The sequence below is a fragment of the Synchiropus splendidus genome, chromosome 5 (genome assembly GCF_027744825.2).
Source record: "Synchiropus splendidus isolate RoL2022-P1 chromosome 5, RoL_Sspl_1.0, whole genome shotgun sequence".
Classification (NCBI taxonomy): domain Eukaryota; kingdom Metazoa; phylum Chordata; class Actinopteri; order Syngnathiformes; family Callionymidae; genus Synchiropus; species Synchiropus splendidus.
The window spans coordinates 23,482,083-23,496,016 of NC_071338.1; the positions used below are offsets into that span (position 1 = coordinate 23,482,083).

Sequence of the window (13,934 nt, forward strand, 5' to 3'; positions counted from 1 at the left end):
CTAAACTAACAACGATGATGTTGGAGACAAACTCCACCAATAAGTTTCATCATAAAACAGTTTCAAAAGAGACTGTAGTGACCAACACATGGAATGTAATGAAAACGTATTTATTGTGATAATCGTTGTTATCGCTGAAATGACAGCATTTATCATGATTTTTTTTTTGTCCATAACGGCCATCCATAATTACAAGTCAATTCAATATTGTTCCGACTGAAGAATAACAATAACCAGGAAGTCTGTAACCATCTGCAGAGGGAGTTTGGCACACTCCAGAGGAACAGCTGGTCCTAGAGAAGTTCTCGGATGATGGCAGTGTCATGTTGTGGCAGGATGTTCGGGCAGTACATGTATTTAAATATATGTAGGTATGCAATTTAAAATAGATTTTTAATTTTCCCGATTGCATGAATTCAGTCCCTCAAATCGACATTTAAATTCTTCAGGGAGAAATATATATTTATTCTTTTTTTTAAGAATTTTCTACACATCTATTGATTTATATTTACACATACTGTATCCGTCAGCTCACAGGGAGGCCAATAGAAAGACATTTATGTCTGCATAAATGTCTGCAAAAAAACCCCCAAAAACATAACATTGTCGACATATTTCAAGCACAGCAATTATCAACAGGTGAGGAACAAACCCTGACAGTGAGTGTACGTATTTGTGAATGGCCCGGCGGCCGACTGGAGCGCAGAATGTCATGAATATTAAGCAGAGCGGAGAGGGGAGGTGCCGTTCAGGGCTGGTGATTAATGTTGACACAGTAAGTAGGGGCCAGCCTGTTGACATCCATTACTGCTCTCAGCTTAACGAGTCCGGGGCCACGGAGACACCCACATCAACCAGGCTGGCAACACGCACACACACACGCACACACACAAATAACACAACCTCAGCTCTGCACTGGAGGCTCAGGAATCATTTTTACATGCCCTGATTTAGAGTCACAGTTCAGACCCACAGCAGGTTGCTCCCAACGTGGTGAGAATGTTCACTCGCCCAACTTTGTTACTCACTCACTCACCTGAGTTCTTCCATTGGTTTTCCTCACATAGCCAACCGACACCCTAACATGGCTTGACATTTTATGACTCTTCCCAAAATCCAGCCAAAGTACTTGCGTATGTATATATATTGCTTAAACACCTTTGTTAATGTTTGTGTTTATTGCACTAGTGCACTAGTAGATTCCCAAAGATTTTACCTCTGCTCAGAAAATCTATTATTAGTTGGCTGATCATTATTTTATCTACTATGATCATTTTAAAACGCTTCCTCTGTTCTGCACCTAGTCAGTTCACATACAATTTAATGTATTTCTTAACTCTCTGGCCATCAGCACCTATTTAAACTTTGACTGACTGTTTGACTGTTTTCCTTCACACTGTAAATCAAACAAAAGCTTAAATTACTTCAGAAATAGGTAGTTTGTATGTCAATAGTCAAACTAACATTTAGTTAAGTGTTTTATATCATGTGTGATGAGCCTCACCAAAAAGGAAGTGATGTAACTCTGGTGAATAGCTCAAACACAAATGAATGTGTTTCAACGTTCAGGTCTGGCTTGAGAGACAGGTGAACTCAGAAGTGATTTTGTGTTGAATTTCGGTGGCGCTCGGAAGGTTTTGAAGCGAGGGTCATTCATTTGTGTGTCTCAGCTGCGACTGGAGCTCTTTGTGAATTTTGCATGAGCTTTTTAATACTACTTCCACCTGCTGTCCGATTAAGCCCATTGCTTTCAGTTACATTTCAAATCCCCAAAGAGAGGTATATTTTGCAGTGCAAAAAAAAAAAAAATCACAACTTGTGTTGTCATTTTCTAGTTGCTCTGTTTTGGAATCTGTGATGCTGTAGGTACCTTTTCAATTCATCATAGACTATGGTGCTGAAACTCCCAAAGCTGTGGAACATGACAGTCTGACATTTCAACCCAAATTATTCAAACCGATCAATTTCGTGAAATGGGGCCACATGGCGGCCGAGTGGTTAGGACTCCATGTGGCCTTGCAGAGAGAAGGCTTAAGGTTCGATTCCTGGGTTCGACCGGTGGCCTCTCTGAAATTGTCCAAGGTGTGTTCCTGCCTCTTGCAACCCTGGTTAACCGATGATGTTTGAAGTGGTGAATCTAAAGTAAAATGATGGATTACATTTGCAGTGATCCAAGTTTAGAAATGACAAGTAACTATCCACAACAACCAGACACTTCATCGGCATCTATAGCTCTGCACCCAGCATGGGCTCCAATAGGTCTTTGATTGCTCTAAGTATATCTGTTCCTCTCTCCTTCTCCTTCAGCCTTCAGCGTCTCAGCGTCACCTCACAAACAGAGAATGTGCTTGAAAATGACAATCGCTGACAACTGCGGAGTCCCTGAGCTGCAGGAGCCAAGCCAGCCGTTCCCCTCAAACAGTGACAATGCTCTGCGACAGCCGGGGCGCCGCGTTTTACTTCTCGTTTCACCACACCACCCTCTCTTTATCACAAACCCTATCTGGCCTTTGATGGGGGCCCGCTGATAGAAGCAAATCCTGACGCAACCTCGGCCACCACCAACCTTTCCGAGTCTCAATCTGTGGCTCAGAAGCCGGCGGCTTTAAAAAGCAAATCTGCACTCACTTCAAAGGGCCCTTCAGTGCTTCTTTAGAAAAGAGCTATAGCTATGTTAAAAGTGAGGCAAATGTGACGAGAAGTCAATTACCTGCTGGAGAGCGATAATAGAGATGATTGTGGAAGTGTGAGCGGGGTCGAGCCGTCTAGTGGGATACACCGTTTGGAAAGCCGGATGCTTTATCCTTGTCTGTTCGCACGGCGGCCTGAAGGAGAAGAAAGCAGAGGGTTTCTGTTTTTTTTTTCAACTAGAAGGCTTTGCGAAGCAATAGTCTGTATCAGTAAAGCATCATCAGCTGTGGTCCACAGCCTCCGTCTGTCTGAAATAATAGCACCTGACAAACACACTTAGATGTGCGCTTCTTTATGACACCTTTTATGAATGTGTTTTATTGTGGTACGAACACTTGAATACATGAGCGAATAGGAGTTCCACAGCACTGATATGATATAGGAAACTCTTCATTACGCTTTCTCACCTCACTCATGGTGTAATAGAAAGTAGCTCAAGACATTCCGAAACTTCAGATCACGGAGAGTAATTACAACGATGGGTGAGATTAAACACTTTGTCCCATCAATAGGATGCATCTGTACAATTGATCACTGGTTGACCCCCCTCCCTTCCCCTCCTCGAACATGCCAGCAGCTCTCGCCAGCCATTGAGCCCAGTTGGACAGGAAGTTCAATATTTGTCTTCCATCGCGTTCTATTGAACTGTGTGTTGCGATTATTTCCTCCCGAGTCAATGGGCCTGACACGGACCAAGGTGAGTCAGACTTGAGAGTGTCTGATAGTGAAGGAACGGCGATTTACTGAAGGCTCCTGAACATGACATGCTTGTCGAGAAGAGTGTCGTCATGATTCAACTTGAGCAATCTTTTGGTCATTCATACAAGGCACTGATGGGGAAAAAATGAAGCCAGTGTTTAGGTTTTTTTTCTTCTTTCAACCTCATGTAACCATCCAGTATACTGTATGTCAACATCTCAGATTCAGTTCAAATATTCCACAAGGTTAGTAAGTTAGCAAATTTTGTTTTATTTGAGTTCCACTACGACTGCAACAAGCTTCTTGGCAACTTTCTGAATGTTCTGGAATATTAATGCACATTTGGCAGGAGTTAACCCAAGTTTAATGCGACAAAATAAAATAATAAAAATACAGTCCTGGAACATCATAATCTACATAATGATGACTTAAAATTTAGCGCAAATGTCAAAATTTTAATGAAGTTCTTCTTGACTGGACCCTGACTGAAAATTGCACACTACACTGCAAAGCTGTTGAGATTCCACATCAATTTTGGGTTGGTCAGATTCAGTCTAAATGGATGAACTTTATGAACTTCTCTTGGTGATACATTCTGCATTATGTGAGAAATCCATTGTGTTGTTCCGATTTTAATTTGTATATAAATGTTTATAAAGTCAATGAACAAAACAAACATTTGCATTTTCCCCTGGATCCAAGATATGGCAGCTGCCATGCCTTGCCATACCCAACTGACCCCGCTGGTTGGAGGCAGCGTGTCACCAGGAACTAGGGTGAACGGTAACACACCCAAGTTCGGTCTGATGCCATGTCCAAATAACCCTCTTCTAAAAAGAAAACCATCATGTCTGATGAACTGAAGTTTGTTTGCCCTTGAACTCTGTGAAGAGCATTCTGATGTCTCCAGGAAAACAAACAGCCAGGCACTTGGTTCTGAAGAATAACACTTGTGTTTGAAGTGGGTTTAAGACTCATGAAGGATGTTCACTGAAGCCTTTGTGAGACCAAAAGGAATCACACCTACTCAAAGGATAAAGGGAAAGTTTTTATTCAAACAACTAAATGTAGTGAAAACCAAATCTCTACCTTCAAATTATTCCTGCCAAAGCATATTTCAGACTCAGTGGTTTAAAAGGATTTAGTCCCTAAACCCTTGCTATCTGCAGCCGGATGCTGCGAACTTTCATAAACCTCAAGTCCGATTTGGGACCCAAATATTCTCCTTTTCCTCCTTGGCTGGGGCCTGATAGTATCGATTGGCCATTTGGAACTGGAGACTCCAAAGAGACGGGCATAATTACAAGGAGATAAGGCAATCTACTGCAATTAACCACTCCTCCCATGGCAGCTTTGGCCGCGGACCATCTCTCATCCTAAGCAGGAAATAAATTACCTCGGCCGGGCAGCCGCCATCGTGGCCACTGAAATATAGAACAATTAAAGAGGAATTAATTCTAATTCATGCAGCCCCTATCACTAAAGGGACATATTTTAACCACAGTATTAAAGAGCTATTACACAAAATTAATTGTAAACCACAGTTTCTTTGATCCTCGTAATAAATCATTGGCTCTTCCATAAAGAGCTCGGGAAAAGATAAGTGTAACGTGGTTGTCAGACATTTTCTAAGGTTGGAGGGTCCTTCGGCAAAGCGCTCTATGAGGAAGGTTATTCATTATAATAAATAAATCTTGTCACGGAATTCAGTGTGTGGCCAAGTCTGAGGAGTAGAGGAATTTCCTTTAAATGTCATTTGTAGTTTTATGTGGTCCAGACCTTTCCGAGCCAATAAAACGTACAATATAGCGCCATGGAAGACACATTTCTGCTGAACTTTAAACAGCCCAAACAGCGCCTTTTATTCCGAATGAATCACCGGCGACATATGTGTGACTTTGTTTAGACGTTTTATTTCTTAGCCACTCTCAAATGAAGTCAGCGTGATTGTATTTGGTGTTATGCACTGGTTCATTCAGTTTTCATGCCTGAGAATACTTCTTTATCTTTTTTTGTGATGTTTTTCGATGAATTTGACTGTGTACAAGGCTGTGACATTCAAATAGCAGTTTCCATACACAAGCCACCTTCATTTCTCTGTAAAGAGGCAAGGAAATGCTGATGTAAGAATGAATCAGGACGGAGTGAAAATACAAAGATAAAACCAGCAGCAATGCAAAAATAAGAACGTACGATATTAAAATTCTAAAAATATATTAAAATTTAAAATTGAAGCTTTGCTAATAGGGTGTCTAACCCTGTTTTGGAGGGAAAATAAGCATAATGTATGCATGAAAAAGCAGCGCAATACCACTTCATTCTAATTTACGCCCCATTTACTCTAGACTTATTGAGCTAATAAACACGTACTACATAACATGCACAGCTCCTCGACAGAAGGAGGTTCACCATTTCCTGCCTGTCTCATTCTAAGTCACGGCATATTTTGAACATCAAGAGCATAATTCTAACAGCTAATCCGTGACATGAAAATGAAAAGGTTTGTTGACAGTCTTCTAATGTTCCCAGTCAACATATATCTTTGACTTAAACAAAGAGTTTCAGCAATTGCTAACCGTCATTATTGTCTTCCGAGTTCATTGAAACTTTGGCTCTGCTCTCACAGATGGGCCAAAATTATGTTGCCTTTAGTACCCAATAGATAAAACTGAGAGTAGGACATATGCTCAGCAGTGGCAGTGATTCCAGACACCAAGGCTGCATACTTTAACAAGTCCCCAAATACATCAACAGAGACATTTAGTGATGTCAGCACTATTTTAACAACTAGAACCCACAAAACAGCCCCCATTTTTTTCGCCACATTTCGGCATTTCTAACCTTTAGATGTCTTTTTTTTTTTAACTCAGGATCCAGACCTAGTTTTGGGTCCTGACCCTGTGGTCAAAAACCTCTAGTCAAAACAATGTTTCAGTCCCACTAGTGGCAGATTCCCTGGAAGAAGCAATTAATAAGTAAAACGTAATTTCTCTTTCACACCTCATCATTTTGCATTGAACAAAATGCACTGGCATATCGGTGCATAGGCAGGATAATAGGATTTCCCAGCTGGATCTCCTACTATCCACCAGGCACTCGACAGCCCCCAAAGACTGGCTTTCTATTCTAGGGCTCCTTAAATAACAGAAATGTTACTTGACATGGAATTACAACTGTCAGTAATGAGGACAGGGGCTGTCTCCTGCTGATCCGTAGAACAGAATGAGAAACAGACAGTGGAATTATTCATTAGAGTCAACTGCAGCATCATCACTTCTCACACTTGTCTGCATTTACAATTTCAGCCAATTTTACACCAGATTACCACAATGTCAGGCCTTCACTTCTCTGCCAGAGGATCATTTTCATAATGTTCCTGTCTCTCCAGCACAGGCTAAAAAAGGGAGCAGGGTGGGGCAGTTTGTTTGTCTGTCCGGCCGCTTCATTCCTTGTTCCATAAAAGGGGAAAGCAACTTTCTAAAAAGGGAATTTTAATAAGCATACGGTCACTCTGCAGGTAATTAGCTAGGGGATGAAGAGAGGCGGTTTGGATTCGGCTTTTCATTTGAGCTGCTGTTCTCGTGTACAGCTTGAGACAGCAGTGTTGAAAGTGAGAGCCCCTGGTCAGCCTTTAGGGAGAGAAGCCCAGTACATTAAAAACCTCCATGCTCTGACTTTTGCAGCATCAAATAGCATTTCAAATCCATTTGTTTCATTCACCATCTGTGGGAATTGCCCCCACCCCCCACCATCCTTCTCCCCTCTTTTCCTCAAGCCTTTCGCTAAGTCTGGCTTCTTTTGATTTTGCTGAAAATCAGGGCTGTTCTCAAACTGTCATGCTCATTTTTGTTGCTTCACCAAAGACGAAGCCTGATATTATAACAATGAAATCCTTAACAGGAGGCTCTAGCATTATTTTGATTCACAAAATACATGTGTCATAGTAGAGTCCAGAGCGTAGGGAAGGCCGGACGACATGAAGAATTGTACATCTTTCACCATAAAAGGCAAAGTTCTTCAAAACAAATGATTAGAGAGCGTTGACAATGTGGGTCACGTTGACAAAAACGGCAGAACAGCGAGTCAAAATCCCGGCGTAGGGTGCCCCTATGGTGTAAAAGCAGTGTGGAAATCCCTGGTGTCTGTCAGTGGCTACAACAATTTATAAAACCATTTATAAAAGGAAACTTTCTACAGATAAATTTGATTTACTTAAGTGAAATCTGGAGCAAGTAATGAAGAGATATGTACACAGTGCAGGGTTTCCTCAGCATGTAAACAATCGTGGCACACAGCCACGGCCTTCACAAAAGTTCTCTCTTTGCAAAGATGAAATTCAACTTGATCCAGAATAATGGAAAGAAGCGGAAACATCGGAACGAGTGAAACGCATCAAGGGGGTGGTCATGTTTATGGTGGTTTTCGGCACTTTATTATCAGAAAAATCCAGAAAGTAATGACTGAAGTCTGTTGCTTGCGGAACTTAAGTCGCACAATCCAGTCGGACATATGAAGAGATGTATGCTGCTGATTCGATTTTTCGATCGAGATTTACTTCTAATGATTAAGAACTGTTTCTATTGTCATCAATTCAGTAAATGTCAGAATTTACCCATTCTGCTTCCACTGTAATTTTTTTTTATATATATATTTTTTTGTGCCACAGTTTTGAAAAATATTGGCAGTAACCAAGCTGTGACCAACCAGTACAGGTCACAGCATATGGACCAGAACAACCCGATTCAATCTTTAAAGGCAGCATTTCTTCATGGAGAGAGGACTAGACTACTCACTTTTATAACCAGCACTGTAATATTTCCAGAGATGTCCCACCTACAGAGCCCACACTGATCACTTGAAGTCTGTTTTCTTTTTTTTCAGTCACATACTGCCACATTTCAAGAGGTCCAACTGGTCCCTAGAGTGTAATGAATATTCTGTTACAGTTATTCTGAGGCTAAAAACATAAAAACATTCAATACTAATTGAGTGCGCTCGATGTTAGGTCAATGTTTATTCATGTAAAACAAACTCAAAATTGAACGATTCCACTTCTCTTCATGAGTGAAAGCCTTTTTTCAACAAAATAAAAACCGATTTATTAATTAAAAGAGTACAAATTTTTGTACTTTTTTTTTGCCTCATGAACAGAGCTGGTCCATTTTTTCCTCAATGAATAATACACCACTTCACTACAAATGCGTGTGGGCAAATAAATATATTTATACGCAACACATGACCACTCACATTGTCCCATACTGTCAATATTCTCCATTTATCATTCTTTCTGACAAGAAAAAAATGACAAAGGGAGTCAATATCAAACTGACCACCCCTTCTCTCGGCTTTATTGAGCATCAGGTGTCTTTTAATGATGGATCCTGGATCGTATACCGCTGACCTGACCAACATGACACCCTGTATCTGGCCTGGACAGCACCGATGACACCAACCACCTTCAGTTTAATGAAACAAGGCAAAGCCCACTCTCCTTTGTCTTGAAAGCAAATAACCACATCTTAGAATAAATGTATCTCGAGTACATAAAATGTATGTACTGTGACTCGTTCTTAAAGAAACATCAACATGTGTGTGCTTCCTTTGAAATGCAAGTTCTATTGTTTTATGTGCAACTGTACAGGTGAGTAAGAGCTTTTACTTTATGGAGATAAATTCATCCTTTGGATTTTAAATGCACAGGATGTTGTGTGTGAAAATATGAGTGTAGAAATCCACATGAATTGCACTTAACAGGTGTTTGTGCATGTAAAAGGTTACATAAATATAGTAATTTTACTGCGCTTGTGTGGCCATCTTTGAGTAATCTAAAGAATAAATGTGTGCATGTAACAGCACTGTTTTTATTAAATGTATTGGATTATTAATTTCTTCCTTATTTTTTTAAATGTATATGCGTGTACAAGTTGACGTGTAATTCGGACGTGATCCTCAAAGAACTTGAAGACAGAATTAAATATGAGTTCTGGGAAAAACAATATTTATGTGGGACATTTTTTTTTCCGTTTTTACATGAACCAAATACTTGGAGTGCACATGCAGAAGCACTAGCTTGTTACCACATACTGAGAACTTGTGTTGCAATCTGAGGGTTAGAGACGACGGGATGGAAGGGGGTGTGGAGGGGGGTCGAGGAGATGTGAGGAGTAGCGAAGGATGGAGGGAGAAAGAGGCGAAGGAGGGTAGCTGACAGCTGGTTCTGCATGGCTGCACCTAAGTCGCATAGAGGCAAGGCCAGGCTGAGCAGCCGAACACACACACACACACACACGCAGGAGTCACGCACATGGGTGACACACACAGAGAGAATTCAGCGTGACTCAGACTGAAATATTTCTGGCCACGGTGGGCATGTCACTTATTAATCTCCAGTAGTTGACGCTTGAATGACAGCAGCGGTGACGAAATACAACATGTCAAAGGAAACGCAGACTGACCTCTGCTCCACCCAAATGTCTTTTGTCTGGACACACAAGTCTGGCCTTATTGACACACTCGCTTGACAGTTGACTGTCACTGCGGTGAACTGCACTTCAGAATGTGTGAGAGGAAGAGGAAGCGAGGGATTAATGTAGGTGAAACAGGAAGAGAGTGATGGATGAAGGTTGTAGTAAGAGCCTAGTGGGGATGTGGGAAAAAGTGATCCAGCTGGGTGTCATCCGTCCGTTTTACATCAGCAAGTGATGGAGGAGGAGACGGGAGAAACGTGGTTGACCCGGAGGTCGCCACAGATCTGGACTCATTTTCTTGACTCAGTGTGAGAGCTCTCACATGAGGGCCGACCAATCCCCAGTCCTGCTGAGGGGCAGAGCACGCATGTGCGCACAAACACACACACTCACAATTCAGAGAGAGAGGAATTGAAAATTAACTTTTGGCTGACCAGCTCAGCCAGTTTAATGGATTTTACAGCACAAGCAGCTTTTCGGTTTGTCCTTAAATTGATGAGACAGTCAGAATACAGAGGGATGAGCAGAATTACATTTGGCTACCTTCATTCACCACTATTCAGAAGAACATCGACAAAAAGGAAATAAACTGTTGATCATTTGGTGACATGTTTTAGGTGATCATTGTTTTCAGAAGGCTTTCAAGTGCTTTTTATAGAAGTGCTTGTCTTGAATTTGAAACACAATCCATGACTCTTTGCCAACTCAGACAGTGCAGGTTCACAGTGGGCTCAAGATTAAAAACCCCTTTCTTGGTGGAGCAGGATAATACTGAACCCAACCAAGTCATCTGTCACGGTTTGGGAAGTGCAACGTGGTGCTTCGGCCAATCTGTCATACTTCAAACAGCCTCCTGTGGACCTCTTTCATCCTCACTAGCTTCATGCAGCATCCTTGCAGCCCTTCTCACAAGGGTCAACTGTGAAGGCATATTTAACCTACAGTAGACAGCAGACTTGTCATCCAACAAAAGTCACACCCACTCCACCTTTGCCATCCAATCTTTGTCCCGTTTCACACAATAATTACTTAGTATAGCTACAAAATAGATACAAACATGAGCAAAAATATGTTCGTAGTAGAGGTCCAGTGAGGGTGTGCCAAAAGATAGGAGGCTGAACACATTTTTGCAACCAAATTTGGAGGTAGAGCAAGCAACTTAATCTTGTACAGCCAAGCTTATAGAATATGCAGGTATGTGAACTGTTGCGTCTATGTGTGTGGCCGCTGCATGTGGGAGGGGTTGCCGAGTGAGGGACGTCTCTCCAGAAGTGAAGAGGTGCCCGGTGCGTGTCCCTGCCTCGCCTCATCCCTGTCCAAGCTCCATCCAACAAGAGGACATCAAACCCTGGAGTGAGCGCTCCAGCACTCGGAGCCCTGTGACACTCTACCACGGTCCAGTGCAGAGACAGGAAAGGTTTTACACCTCAATATGAAGAAAAAACAGTCAGTAAATGTAGCTAACGGGACACGTCTGCATACAGAGGCTGCGTTATACACAATAACAAAGCGCGTCGTGGGTCAGCAGGTCCGCGCACGTTATGTTTTTTCCGCCTTTTTTCGGGGTCGTTCGAGTTCTGGATTTACGTTCGAAATCAGAAGCAAAAAAATCTCGAAATTTTTGTTCAAACTCTGACTTGTTCGAAGTCCGGGATGTTTGAAAACCAAGGAACCACTGTACACTAGCAATATGCAGCGGTGCAGACACTGACACTGAAAGCTAAATGGTCATGCAAGTGACTGGCCAAATTCCCCATCGTGGGATGAAGAAAGGACTTTTATCTGTTTTTACTATTATTGAAAGCCTTTTATGATATTTCACAGCAAGAATTTCACCTCTTCTCAAGGTTAATAATGCAACTTGCAACTTTTCCGACAGTATATATAAACCATTACAGTCAAAGTCTTGCACACAGTCACCACAGCTTCCATCAGCCATCACTAGCAAACCTCACAATCACACACTACCTGCTGCGAACAAAAGAACCACTTTACTTCATACATCTAGGCAACTCACTTAACTCTGTGGCAACTGAAATACACAGTATTCCCCATTTCTTTATGTCTCATAACATCAGAAGTGTCGCCTCTCTCGCTCCAGCATCATTGCTGGCTCAATTTCATCTGAGGTCTCATTTAAAAACAAATGAGGGGAGAGGTTCAAAATGAATGCCAGGAGCCAAAAAAATCTCCTTAAATATTTCGTGAGAACTAAAAAGTCTAACTAAAAGTCTACCTTTTTTCGACAGCAAATGTTAACTTCTAACTGCTAACAATATGTGAGTGCCTATTGCAGCTTTGAATGACGTCAGCAGCTCAACAGGTGCGCACAGAAGATATTTCCTGGACAGAGTTATCACCAAGTCACTTTTCCTTTCTTTCTCCGCTCACCAAAACACAGACAGTATTCAGACTCAGGTGTAGTATCATCATCATCCAGCAGCTGCACACACAATGGTGGGGAGTCGGGGAGGGTGCTGACAGTGTGCTGAGTTGCTTCTTCAAAATAAAAGTGTGTTGAATGAGTTGACTAAAAAAAAACAAAAAAACAATTGACTGTGGGGAATATGCACCTCACATTTATACTGAGAGCACTGTATTGATCTAAATCGCTTCCAAACAATTAAGAAATACACTTATTTGGAAAGAACAGACTTTTATCTTTGTATATCTATTTTTAAAGCGATAATAGCTGTTGAATAATTCAAATACCGACAAGAAGAGTATAGAGTACCAGCCACTGTTTCATTCTGCCTTCAATGGGATTGAACCAGTGACATTTTAATCGCTACCCAGCAATTTAAGCTCATGAAGGGTTCAAAGACACTTGTAAAACACTTTAAGTTTTGCAGCGCGAAACGCCCTTGAAGATATATACTGATTCATCTGCAAAACAAAGCATAATAAGTGTTAAAGTGAAGGCTGCAAATGACTCCAAAAGGACAGGAGAACTGTAACTATAAAGGTTAATCAAACAAACAATAATTCCAACCTTTTGTGTGTGTAAATAAATAGGTTTCAGTCACAGCTCTGTCAGTAAAAACCTTGAAAAACATAACTAGCGTCACTGAACGCTCATTCTGTGACTTGAATAACATATTTCTCTGAGGAGCAAAATATAAAAAAAGTGTGTTCCTCTCATTTGCTGAACAGCCTGGCTCCTTGAAACTACATTTCAAAGTCATGAGCGAAGCATTCACATGCTAAAGAGTCAATCTAACCCCATGGTGACAGAAAGATCGTTTGTGACATTGTGGGGCGTAAGTAACAGCAGGCTGCTCTACAGTACCAGGCAGCACAGAAGACACTTTCAATACCACTGAATCTCAGGATTGTCTTTGACCCATCTTACCATAAGTTAAATCACAATCTCGCCGGCTTTTTTTCAAGCCAAAAACACCCCACTAGGCATTCTCAAAAAAGCAAGTTGTGCAGTGTCAATATGGCTTTCCGTGCTTTTATTCAAGAGAACCTGTGACATGTTAAATACTTTGTGATCCCTTTAAATATTTTCCAAAATAAAGGCCACTGATTGTTTCACTTGCCCAGCGCTGCGTTGAACAGTCTAACTTGTATATTGAATGAAAGAATGAATGAATGAATGAAGCTTTATTGTCATTGTAACACTAGTAGCAAGAACGAAATTGAACTCCCGTCCGACAAGACATAACATACAAGACATAACAGGGAGGACAGAAGTAGCGGCCATAGTGGGAATAGAGAACATGAGGCAGGAGGAGGGAGAAAAAAGCAACTCCTAAAGTGTAGGTTTCGGAAAAAGAGTTTAAGAGATTGAAAGTCAAATTTACTTATCTTTACTTATCATTTTGGAACTGAGAAAACTAGAAAAAAAAGCGAAATTCTACATGGAGTTAAACATCCGGAGGTGTTGTGATTTCCAAATTTAGGCTGAAAGTATGACACTTATCTTGTGAGATAAAGTTTTGTTTGTCTTGCAGTATTTCGTTTAAAGAAATGTGTTTTTCGTAAAAAAAAAAAAAAAAAAAATGAAAATGAAAATGACTGTGTTTCTCCTTAAGTCTGGTACTGGTAAAATCATATTCAGCGCTTCTCAGA

General features: G+C 41.2%; 1 protein-coding gene across 8 annotated transcripts in view; it reads right to left on the minus strand.

Annotated features, from left to right (window-relative positions):
* rbfox3a (RNA binding fox-1 homolog 3a) overlaps positions 1 to 13,934 on the minus strand; it is a 486,434-nt gene that overhangs the window by 423,801 nt on the left and 48,699 nt on the right. For 6 of the 8 annotated variants that reach the window (XM_053866321.1, XM_053866316.1, XM_053866323.1 and 3 more), the window contains exon 2: positions 2,711 to 2,825. The exons of the other annotated variants lie outside the window; for them this stretch is intronic. The gene's annotated coding sequence lies outside the window, so the exon portion shown is untranslated. The remainder of the gene's footprint in view (positions 1 to 2,710; positions 2,826 to 13,934) is intronic. 8 annotated transcript variants of the gene reach the window in all.